Source organism: Phascolarctos cinereus, unplaced genomic scaffold (genome assembly GCF_003287225.1).
Source record: "Phascolarctos cinereus isolate Bilbo 61053 unplaced genomic scaffold, phaCin_HiC Scaffold_5;HRSCAF=322, whole genome shotgun sequence".
Lineage (NCBI taxonomy): Eukaryota > Metazoa > Chordata > Mammalia > Diprotodontia > Phascolarctidae > Phascolarctos > Phascolarctos cinereus.
The window spans coordinates 223,797,138-223,810,121 of NW_027555958.1; the positions used below are offsets into that span (position 1 = coordinate 223,797,138).

General features: G+C 40.5%; 1 protein-coding gene across 3 annotated transcripts in view; it reads right to left on the reverse strand.

The window, feature by feature from the left end:
- LOC110213481 (adhesion G-protein coupled receptor F2) overlaps window positions 1-1,124 on the reverse strand; it is a 66,977-nt gene extending 65,853 nt beyond the window's left edge. For all 3 annotated transcript variants that reach the window (XM_020993841.2, XM_020993843.2, XM_020993839.2), the window contains exon 1: window positions 1,053-1,124. The gene's annotated coding sequence lies outside the window, so the exon portion shown is untranslated. The remainder of the gene's footprint in view (window positions 1-1,052) is intronic.
- Window positions 1,125-12,984: the final 11,860 nt, after the last annotated feature.

Below are 12,984 nucleotides of genomic sequence, written 5' to 3' on the forward strand. Positions count from 1 at the left end.
AAGATTCGCCGTCTATCCACAACACGATACTCCCACTCAATGGACATTAATAAAACTTTTTTTTTTTGGTGAGGCAATCAGGGTTAAGTGACTTGCCCAAGGTCACACAGCTAGTAATGTCAAGTGTCTGAGGCCAGATTTGAACTCAGACCCTCCTGATTCCAAGACTGGAGCTCTATTCACTGTACCACCTAGCTGCCCAATTAATAAAACATCTTACAAAGAGGCTTTTATTTTTGAGTCAGTCATCTGCATTAGATGATAATCAATAAAACCTGAGTCCCTTTCAGGCAACAACTATTCCATTTCTTTTGTCTGTATTCCCTAGTACAGTCTTTATGTCCCCAGTGTGCCTATGGCACATAGAGGACACTTATAAATGTTTTGAATAAATAATAATGATGCCAATGTATTAAAATTATACAATCAAGCATATTTTAAAATAATTTAGTAATTTAACCATTTTAGTGTTTTTGTTATTGTCCTCAAGCTATTTTTTCATTCATTTCGGTCATGTCTGACTCTTCTGGACCCCATTTGGGGTTTTCTTAACTTAGCAAAGATACTGGGGTAGTTTACCATTTCTTTCTCCAACTCATTTTATGGATGAGGAAACTGAGGCAAACAGGGTTAAGTGACTTGCCCAGGGTCACACAACTACTAAGTGTCTGAGATCCTATTTGAACGCAGGCCTGGCACTCTATCGACTGTGCCATCTAGCTGCCCACCTCAAACTATTAGCCTATGCTGTATTTCTCATTCCTTTCACAATCAAAATTTTAGAAAAAGCTGGCTACACTATCTACCTCCATTCTATTCTGAATCATTTTTAGTCCTTCTGCCATGTGGTTTCCAACTTCATCCTTCAACTAAAACTGCTCTCCCTAAAGTTACCAATGATCTCTTAACTGCCAAATCAAATGGCCATTTCTAAATCCCTATCATTCTTGACCCTTCTGAAGCACTGACAGTGTTGACCACCCTCTATCCTCCTGGATACTCAATCCTTTCTGAGTTGTCATGGCACTGATCTCCCTTGGGATTCCTCTTACCTCTCTGCTTGCTCCTTCTCAGTCTCCTCTGCAGGATCATTATCTACATCCTGCCCCACACTGTGGGTAAACTCAGAGATTCTACCCTGGTCCCCCCTTTCTTTTCTCATTATACTCTCTCTTTGTGACCTCATCAGCTTCTGAGAGTTCAATTATTACCTCTTTGCAGGTGATTCCCATATTCCATATTTATCTGAGCCTTACACCTTCTTTTGAGCTTCAGTTCTATATCAGTAACTGCCTACTGGAAATCTCCATGATTCTCTCCCCAGCATCTCTTGTATCAGTTCCCTTTTCTTTAACAACATAGCCACTGCCCCAGTAAGGCCCCTCATCACCTCTTGCCCGGACTATTGCACTAGCCTTCTAACTGGTCTCAAATCTCTTCCCTTTGTCAATCCATCCTTCACACAGCTGCCAAAGAGATATTCCTAAAGTGACCATGTCACTCCCCTGTTTCAGTACCTCCCTATTTCCCGAATAAAACTGTTCACAACCTGGCTCCAACCTAACTCCAATCTGATTAATAACCTAATTCTCCTTTATCCACTCTTCAGCCTAACCAAGATATTTCTCACACATAATATGCCATCTTCCATCTCTGGACCCGCAAAAACATAATACACCATCTTCCATCTCTGGACCTTTTCATAAACTGTCCATGTTCCCCCTCCTCACCTCAGCTTTTTAGAATCCCTAGTTTTTTTCAGAGCTCAACTTAAGTACTATCTTCTACATAGACCTTTCTTGATCTCCCACACACTAGTAAGTCCTACTTCCAAAATTGCCTCGCATTTATCTTGTATTTATTATGTATATACTTCTGTCTGCCCATGTTATCTCTTACGAGAGGATGTAAGCTCCTGAAGATATGGACTCTATTTTTTTCTTTGTATTCTAATGCCTGGCTCTCAGTAAGGGCTTAGTAAATGGTTTGTTTTTGTTTTTGGTTTTGTTTTTGTTTATGATTGGTAGTTCAAAGTAAGAGGAAGAAGGGACTATAACTATTTGAGAAATAAAAATTAATTTATTGATGCTATAGAAAACTGAACCATCTTACACCCCCTACTTCTTTTAGCATTTTGATTTTTACTTTCTCATGTCAGTACCAGAGAAATGTAGTTTTTTCCAAGGGAATTACTTTAAGAGGGCCAGTATAATAAATACAAATTAGTGTGTAGATTAAGAGGAAAACAGATTTGCTCACCACTGATAGTATGCTCAGCAGTGGCTAGCAAGCACTGAGTTAGAACTGAATAAATGGTATTTTGCAACGGTGCCTAGGGATCATTTTTATAATTAGAATTATCTGTTCTCACAAATGTGTTCATGAAATAAAGATATAAAATGTTGAATTGACAAGTATAACAAGGTCTAAGACATTATGTTCAACTTTGGCAACCAGCCGAGAAGAGATATTTTCGAAAAGAAAGCATTTTAGTAAAAACAGATTACTCTGTATTACTTGATCTTTACTTATTAAAACCTGCCTTTTCAGAAGAACTCACTCTGAGTCCTCCACAGGTGAGAATCTTTAGCAGCTTCCTGAAGCGTTCAATCTGTTTACAAGTCTTCCCTTATATGGAGACTGCAACTGCCCCTCTTCACCCCTGTTATGTTCAGCCTTTTTCCCCTAAAGGGATCTTGCTTCATGCAGACTCATGGGAACTGACCTGAACAACAGAAGAGTCAAACTTTTCCTTGCATTCTCTGGCTTCTTATTCTTTCACCCCAGAATAGAACTCTAAGGAACATCTCTCACACACAAAGCTTTGACTTGGCTCATGTCTTAGACTTCTCCAAAAGGGGTTAACACAGTCCTATCTACAAAAGTTACTCTGTGTCCCAAGATATCACCTATAGAACAGCTACTTACTTCCTTCACCACAAAATATTGAAAACACAAAAGACTGTTTAAGTATGTACTGGCAAATCCCTAAAATGTGAAACAGTAACTTATCAAAAAGGACTATGGTAGTCCATAGATAGATTCAGAAATACGCAAGGTGCTCAAAAAACTCAAGAAAATCCAATAAACAGATAATAAAGCACATGTTCCCCAACATCTCTATTATGCTATCCCAGAAAGTAAAGGCTCACAAAAGATTTGTAAGACTACTGAACAGAATTCACTTTCAACTCGGATACGCTGCCTAAGCAGAACCTCAAGGTCCAGATCTTCTGAACAACAGGGACACAGTTTGGATTTTCAGGTTCTAGCATGATCCCGAACATTACAATGGTCATTCCTTCTGCAAGAAACAGTGCAGTTGTAGAAAGTACCTCTTGCTGCCAGACAGGCACCTGGATTGCATAATTCCTGGTCTCTCAAGTTGACAAGGTAGCCATCGAGACTAGAACATGCATTCTGGTATTAATGTTTGGTCACCTATGCTCAGGGAATTAAATGCAGAGCCAATAAGACAGGTAAGGACTTGAGATCCAATGTTAGGCTTGCCTAGGCAAGGACATGTACTGACAGCCATGTGCATATAGCCACCATAACTGCCACTATAGAAGAGAAGGAGCAGAGAAATCCCCTCTCCTTCCCTTTCTAGAAGCTAAAGGGAGAGCAGAGTCCCTCCAAACACATGCAATAAGAGGGGAAGAAAGAGCAGAAGATATTTCTCCATTGAAGCCCAATGGTGGAGTCTTCATCTTGCTCAGTCACCAGTTGTCTGCATCACAGCCCTCATAATGGGGACCAATAAGAAGTTCTTCATTCCAAAGTGCAAATACTTCAATCCTGCATTCATGGCTCTTCCCAATAGTGGTAGAGTGTGTACTGTCCAGTATAATGGAAATGCACTGACACCTCGAGGGAGCCAGGTCTCTGAGGGTACAAGTGGATACAAAAAGTATGAGAAGAGGAACGAAGGGGAGTTTGCTCATTAATTGGATCTTCCCAAGGCATGCAGACAGGAAGCACTCAATGATTTTGATTAAGATATGAGAGCTAGAAATTCATAATAAATGTAAGTTATTTGATGAAATGGAACTCAATAGATAATAGCAGTTTGTATTTATAGCTTTATGATTACAAATCCATACACACACACACACACACACACACACACACACACACATATATATATATATGAATACTTTTTGACACTTGCAATATCATTCCTACTTCACAGATATGGAAACAAACTCAGAGAGGTTAAGTATGTTACCTAAGGTAACACAGCCATTAATTAACAGAGACAGCATTCAAACTCACTTAGTTTGTCTGACTCTCTTATTTGCTATTTTTCCCCTAACCCCACATTAATTCTCCAACAATCCATTAACAACAATAACAACTAGTATTTAAATAGTGCGTTAAGGTTTGCAAAGCACTTTTTAAACATGATCTCATTTGATCTTTCCAAGAGCTCTAAGAGGTGTTGTTCAGTCATTTTCCAGTCACGTCTAACTCTCCCTAACTCATTTGGGATTTTCTTGGCAAAGATACTGAAGTGGTTTGCGATTTCCTTCTCATTTTACAGATAGGGAAACTGAGGCAAGTAGGGTTAAGTGACTTGTCCACGGTCACACAGCTAGTAAGTGTCTGAGGTTAGATTTGAACTCAGGAAGATGAGTCTTTCAGACTCAAGGCCCAGCATTCTACCTATTGTGCCACCTAGCTGCATGTATTATTATCCCCATTCTATATATGAGGAAACTGAGTTAGGCAGAGATTAAGTGACTTGTTTGGTGTCACACAGCTAGTAAGTATCTGAGGGAGGATTTGAATTTCCTTAATTCATGTTCATAACTCCTTGTACCACCTCTCCATCTTGCAGTGATATGTCACAGATAAACCCTATGACCCCATTTTCCTTTTCCCTACTATCCTGCCTTTACTGTACGGTATAGTTTTGGTTTCTTTCAGCCCCCTTTTCTAAAAATTATTGATAGCTGAAGATTAAAAGGTTTAGTAGAAGAAAGTTTAAACAATTGATTTTTAAACGTTTGAGGATGTAGCCCATGAATTTTCTTCAATGATTCTACTCCTATATACAGTGGAAAGAGCACCACATCTGGAGTGAGAAGAGCCAGGTTCATTTCCCAATTCTGACCTTTACAATCTGCAGGGCCTTGAGCAATTTGCTTGCCTTTCGTGGGCCTCAGTTTCCTCAATTGTAAAATTAAGGTTTTGGAGTAGATGGCCTCTGAGGTCCCTTTCAACACTTTAGAACTAAAATCCTATGGTCTACCCCAGAGGTGTCAAACACCCTGACCTCCAACACTGCCAACGTGGCCTAAACCACATTAAAATGAAATTGGGAAATATGTAACAACATAAATAAAAATATAATACAACATGGATGATGTTAATGTATGGTTTTCTAAGTCAATCATCTTCCCACGGGATCTTTGGGTATGGTTTAGAGGCCTCCTTTTCTATTTGACTTTGATACCACTGCTCTAAGTCTAGTCATCTCATTTTATAGATGACAAACCAAGGCCAAGGAAGTCAGGCGACTGGCCCCAAATCACACAGATAAGCAAGTAGCAGAGCCTGGAATGGAACCCAAGTCTTCTGAATTCAAATCTGGCTCATTTTTCCACTCTCGCACTGGTTTCCCACATCACCTTCCACTAGATGTTTGACTTAACAAATGCATATTGAATGAATAGTTCTAATTGCCGCATTGATTTCTCAAGAGCCAGAACCAACAAACCTGTATTGCAAATTTGTCTAAACAGTTCATTTATTAGGTAATGGATTTTGTGAGCAATCTTTCAACTATATTTATGCTTCTGAATTCTTTGGTAGCAGCATCAGAGTACAATTTGCTTGTCCATCACAATCATGAAGTACATTCATGTTCAAACAAAGTCAGATTTGCAAATGATACAGCTAAAGCAGTCTAATTGGACTTAGCCCCTTTTTCCATGTGGGAAAGAGAAACATATACAAAAACCTAGGGCTCTGCTTATCTAGCTTACCTCTGACTCGCATAGTCCTAAGACTGCAATGGTAAGAGTACCTGGCTTTGAAATCAACAATGGTAAGAGGTCTGGCTCTGCCACTGTGGGACTTTGGGTAAGCCCCTTAAATCTTTTGGCATTCTATTTCCTGCTCTGTAAAACAAGGGGGTTGAATTAGATTCACCCCAAAGAAATTATCCGGCTCAAAGTCTTTGATCTTATGCTCTTTAATGCTCAGTTCACACAAAATCATAACGAGACATTTTTTTTCAGGAGGCAGGAAAGCTAGAGGTTGGGGAGATAGAGAGGCCCAGGTGCACCTCAGCAAGGAGTTCATACTTTCAGTCATCTAGTAGTTCGTTGTGTAATTAATTATTCTTGCTTACTAGGTCCTGGTTAAGTGTGGCCCTAAGGTGTTTGACATGGGGAAGAGAGATTTCATAGTTAATTAATTCATTGATTCCTTCAATAAGCATTTATTAAAGCATCCACTGGGTGCTGGGGATACAAAGATGAAAACAAGAACAATCACAAGGAGCCTTCATCCTCCAATCCCCTCCCTACCTCTCTCTTCCACCACTACCATTCCTGTCCTCATGCTGTCTCAACCCTAAGCACCTCACCTTAAGATTGATGATGAATGGGATACAGCCCCAGTTAGGAGTTGTCAAAAGGCTGAGACCTCCAATGAGACATGGAGGAGGTATGAAGGAGCTTCCAGCAGCAATGTCCCCAACCTGACCTGGGAGAGCAGGTGCCCAGGTAGTCTCAACTCTTGTGTTTGTATATTATTGAGTAGGTGGTCAATAAAACCGTAACTGGGAATTCTGGTACCTGGGAGCAACATATAAGGGAAGGAGAGAAAGTCTAAGGTATAATAATAATTCCTATAAGTGAGTTATTCTTTTTTGTTTGTTTGTTTTGTTTTGTTTTTAGGCAATTGGGGTTAAGTGACTTGCCCAGAGTCACACAGCTAGTAAATGTCAAGTGTTTGGTCTGAGGCCAGATTTGAACTCAGGTCCTCCTGACTTCAGGGCCGGTGCTCTATCTATTACGCCACCTAGCTGCCCTTAAGTCAGTTATTCTTAACCTTTTTTGTGGCATGGACTCCTTTGGCAGTCTGGGGAAGCCTATAAGAACCTTTCTCAGAATAACGTTTTTAAATAATTAAAGAAAAATTTAATTTTAGTTCGAGGATAGTGAAAACAAAGAAGATAGATTGATAGATCATAGATAGATAGATCTTCCCATCCAAATTCAATGACCCCCTGAAATTTACCTATGGACCCATTGGTGGTCCACAGACTCTAGGTTAAGAATTCCTGCTATAAGTAGTTGAAGTAATTTGGAGAGTTTATAGAAACAGAAAAGTTAAGGTTCTGAAAGGGTATTCAAAGGGCTCAGAGGTTAAGTTGGAGGAGAAGAAGACTAGATCAGGTCATAAATATATTGGGGAGAATGGAGAGTGGCCTGGAAGATCCATAAATGACAAGCAACAAGCATTACCTGATAAAGTAAACTTTAAAAGAGATGGTTACTGAGGGAAGGTCAGAAGGTGGCAGTGAAGAACAAGGAGTAAGCTAATTCTCCCTTTGTGTGTCAGGGAATGTGAGAAAAGGAATAGCCAGCTTTGGAGAGGGTGCCAAGAAATGTGCTATCTTCAGGAAAGAGGCAGGTTTCAGTGAGTACCTGAAGATGGAAGGCAGGGAGAAGATGAGATTTAAGATGAAGGGGGATTTTAATAGTAGAAAAGACTTCCAGAGGACATGATAGAAAGGAAGGGAAGAGAAAGATGGTGAATGAAGAGGGCTAGGGCTGAGCTGACTATGGGGAAAACAGGAGGGGGACTTAACCATCTTCACCCCCAATTCTGCTTGCTACCATTCCCAAGCCATGTTAAGAGAGTGTTGTGATTTGGAGCATGGGATTGTGAGTAGAGCTAGCATGGTGCCTGACCCTTACTAGGAAATTAATAAATAATTATTGACTGATTGATCTGCAAAACTGATCTCCAGTGCTTATTCAGGCGCAGAGAGCCTGGAGTTTTCTTTCTTGGTGCATCTGTAAAGAGGTCTGACTAGTTTGTTTACTCTCACATAGAAAGGAATGTTGCCCTTCACCCTCCCTTGCTGTTGGGTTGGGCAGCGAGCCAGTTGGGCTTCACAGGTACCCAACATTAAGACAAAAGGAGCAAGCAGGCACATGTCTTGACTAGTATCCTTTGTTTAAATATCTATAAAAGACTACTAGGTGAGTTCTTGGACTATGAGCTTGTGTGCCTCTCTACCTGAAATTCAGAAATTAACCGCTAAATTCTAGCAACAAAGAGGGGAATTCAAGAAAGAGACTTCATTGTTTCACTATGATTAGAAAGAAGTTGAAGTGAGGACCAAGTAACCTGGGCTTGATCAAACTCCAGTTCAGTTGTATTACAATGGTGAGCCCATGGAACATGTCCTCTGATTCTTTGGAAATAAATATGGGCACTGACCTCTTGCTGAGGGATAGGTGCTTCCCTTTGCTAATGTAACACATATTCTAAGGCAACTATCCCAACTCCCACTCTCATTGAGAAGTTGGGACCCTAGAGTATGGCTACTATACCCCTTCAGAGCTCTATGGTTAGCCTTGAGGAATTGGGAAGGTACCATTTTAGTTCTGTAGTTCATGAACCATCAGTGTGTTTCTCTCATTGATTATCAGTTGAGAATCCATCAATCAGACTCAATTTGCTTTTAGAAAAGAGTATTTATTTACTAAAGTGGTATTGATGCAGTGTGGGGTGCTGGGAATCCCGAAATGTCAGAGTACAGGGTGAGTCTGCCTGGAAGGAATTCAAGCACTGAAGCCTTCTTTCAGTCAAGTGACAAGGTTTATTGTAACTCCAATAGCAATGGGTGAGATTCTTTGTGAATCTGCAATTTGATGAGGATGAGACTGATGCTTATATATAAAAAGGATAATGAAACAACCTAGACAGGAGTCTGGGGTGGGCCTGGTACAACAGTGAAAGAACTGTCAAGTAAGCTAATTAAGTGATCTAGGTGGGCTGGGGTAGGCCAGATGCCTTGGGGGGAGGCACCAGTGATCTGGCTACTGAAATATATGGGAAAATTCAGGGACTGGGTTGCTTTCAAAGACATGGTCTTTTCCTTTGAGCAGCCTGGGTCCTGTAACTCTGTCATCTCCATGACTAGGGGTTGCATAAATGAGGATCGGTTAATGAGCATCATGAAGGATATTTTCATGTGGAGGAAACTCCCATCTCAAAAAGTTATTATAAGAGCCTAAATGAAAGAAAAGCTTCATTCTTTCACTCTCTCTTGGGTGGTCTTCTCTTGGGGCAGGAACACAACCAGCTCTCTTTTGGATTTCCAGCAAAGATAGGGAGATGTCTCTTCTTTCTCCTCCAGTATCAATGATAGGTCCAAATTGAGCCTATGGCAATGAGGAGAAACGTGTTAAACCATCTAGACTCAAAAATGCTAGAAGAAAGGAGCTTCTGGGTACAGAGCTGTGTGTCAGGGGAATGTGAGAAAAGCAATAGCCAGCTTTGGAGAGGGTGCCAAGAAATGTGCTATCTTCAGGAAAGAGGCAGGTTTCAGTGAGTACCTGAAGATGGAAGGCGGGGAGAAGATGAGATCTAAGATGAGATTTAAAATGAAGGGGGATTTTAATAGTAGAAGAGACTTCCAGAGAACATGATAGAAAGGAAGGGAGCTGTGGGCTTAATAACGAGGAAGACATGTGGTCAGAACCTGAGTTTGGGAAGAAGTGGAGGTGGGGGGTGGGGCTGGTGGCAGATGGAAGTTCTATAATTTAGAATCATTTCACAGAGAAGGAGTCAGAGAAGAGACAGGGAATAAATAGGCAGCAGCCCTCTCATTCCCACACCCACTTCCTGGACTATGGAGGAGGGGGCAGGGTAAAACATCGGGAAAGCAAAAAACGAATCCAGGGAAAGACAACCTGGCGCAGATCCAGGGCAATCAGCTAAATTTGGCTTGGCTTGTCCAATGTTGAAGAACCTGCCATTATCCTCCAGGAAAACAAGTGTTTTAAAACTTTTTTTTTAATGTTTTCAAATTTGCAAGTGAGGAGAGTAGAAAGGCAAGTGAATCCATAGTTTAAAATCCTGTATTTATTATTCTGAGGCAGCAGGTAAAGATATTTTTCATTGAGATCAAGGGAAAATCCTGCATGAGCTTTTGAGGAATTCAGGAAAAAGTGGTGAAGGAAATCACTATGAATTTGAAGTGGGAAGATTGTTGGCTCTGGAGTCAGGGAATCCGGGTTCAAATTCTTCCTCTGATTCTTATTACCTGGGTGAATGTGGTAACGTCACTGAGCTAGAATTACTCTGGGCTTGAGTTTCCTTCTCTATAAAATGAGACACTTGGACCAGATGGCCCTGTCCAGCTTTAAATATATGATCCTATGATCCTTTTGGGCAGCTAGGTGGTGCAGTGAATAGTGCACCAGACCTGGAATCAGGAAGATCTGAGTTCCAATCGAGTCTCAGACACTTAACTCGCTGTGTGACCTGGCAAGTCAATCTCTATTTGCTTCAGTTCCTTATCTGCAAAATGGGGACACACTGGAGAAGGAAATGGCAAACTGAACAACAACAATGGTCCTTACTGGTCCTCTAAATCTGGTAATTAAGAAACTGGTTTAGGGATTTTAAAGTTTCAATTGATTTATAATTTTACTCTAATATCCCACATAGGTAAACATTCTGACTCTGGAGGAGTCCTATGTGAAAGTGACAAGTTCTGTATTTTCAGCCTCATTAATTGGAATTCTTCATAGGAATAATTTAATTTAGTTGTGTAGATTTAAAATTATAATAAACTGGAAACTCTGATGGAATGATTCTAAACGAATAGGTTTTATTATTTGAGGACTCAACTACTAATCAATGACATTGAGAGAGAGAGGGAGACAGAAAGAGACAGACAGACAGAGAGTGCATCTTTGAAAATGTAGTTCATATTGTAATTCAAAATTCTCTTCAGGCTGGGCTTCTGAATAATGAGTTTGGAGGCAGAACCATTCCATGTGAATGATTTGAAGATTTGCATCCTGAATACAGTGGAACTTTGCATCCATTGACTATAGAGAAAACATCCTAGAATGGGAGCTGAAACTAATATCATTAAAAAGATAAATTTGTCTCTTATTTGTCCCTTAAGGGTTGCCCCCCTAGAAAATTAGAGGTGAATCCAAATACATATTATTATAGCAAAGTAGTTCCTTTATTCCTAGTTTGAAGAACCATTTTTATGATTGTACTTGTGCTGGAAGCTATGAAGTTAAAATCTATGGACCTTCCAGATCACTGGACACATTGGCAAGTAGTCCTGTGATGCGCAGGGTAACAAGGGGCCCAATAATGATGGATATTGCCAACCAAGGTCAGTCCAGGACACCATTCATTACCAATTGTGCCAGGTAAAGCAAGGCCTGCTCACATATCAATGAGGATTCACCACAGGGGAGGCTCACATCTTCCACCCAATGCCAGGGTGAGGGGCATCATGGTTCGGTGGCTAGAACAAAGAAAAAGGTACCAAGAAGACCTGAGTCTGAATGCTGCTTCAGACATTTATGAGCTATGTGACACTGGCCAAATGTCCTAACCTCTCTGTGCCTCTTGTTTCCTCATCTCTAATATGGAGATAATAATTACTTCTTCCTTGCAGGATCTTGCGAGGATCAAATAAGAAAACGTACAGTATGTAAAATGCTTGGAAAACCTTAGAGATCTATATAATGTCGTGTATTATTATCAGCTGAGTCAGCTTCTTTATCCTTTTGAGGCTAAAGTATGCCCTCATATGCTTTGATACTCACCTTGTTCCAGAGTCCCTGTTTCTGTAAAGGACATCACCATTCGTGTAATCACTCAGGTTCACTACCTAGGAGTCATCTTCAAGCCCTTCACAATCTGGCTTTAGCCTATTTTTTTAGACTAATTGTGTCACACTGTGCCTCTCTTGGCATGCTATGCTCCAATCAATCTGGCTGTGTTAAAATTATATCTTGTTTTGGTCCCCTGGAATACCACCACCCCCACTCCTAATCAGTATAGTAAATTTATAAGTGAACAGTAGAAAGATGCAATAGCAGACAGTAGGATTGCAAAGGGAGACCTGGAAGTCACATACAAACCATCCCAAAGATAAAAGGAGCATAATTTACAAAGCGTACATATATTAATCAAAATGCACATCCTGGTAATATGTGCTGAATTAGCAGAAAACGTCTAGGTTCAGCTGTCAGGGCCTTTTGGTTCTATGATGTATAAATCTCAGACAAATTTCAGAGCTCCACAGTAAAGACCAACAGATCATGAAATGGACATATTAACTTTAAAATTTTAATGACAACTTTGAGATGATTTGGATTTGTTAATGAGCTAATCCCCCTGGTGGCACTGATAAGAATTCATCTGTTTACCCCCAAAACTCTATAAAAATGAGACCTCAAACTCTGCAGTTTTCCATCTCTATTGGATCCATTCTGCCTAGTACTCCCAAATCTAATCCATAGTTATATCAACTCTGTCTCTCCCCTTCCCCATCCTCTTCCTCATGCTACCTACCTCTGAGGCTGAGATGTAACAAAGTATGGATTGATTCGCTCCTGTTTGTGCTAATTTTGGCCTAACACCACCAAGAAAACAGAGGTTCTCTACCAGCCAGTGACACCATCTATATATGGAACCGCTGGTTACAGCAAATGGAGAAATTTTGAATGCTGTGGATAAGTTCACTTACCTTGGCAATATACTTTCCAGGGATGTCTGCATAGATGATGAAGTTGATGCACACATTGCCAGAGCTGACTCAGTGTTTGGGAGAGAAGAGGTATTAGATTGCCCACCAAACTGAAGGTCTATAGAGCCATTATGATGACCTCATTATTGTAAGCCCATGAAACCTGGACAATTCATCGGTGCCATGCTAGGAAACTGAATTGCTTCCATTTTAATTGTCTTAGGAAGATT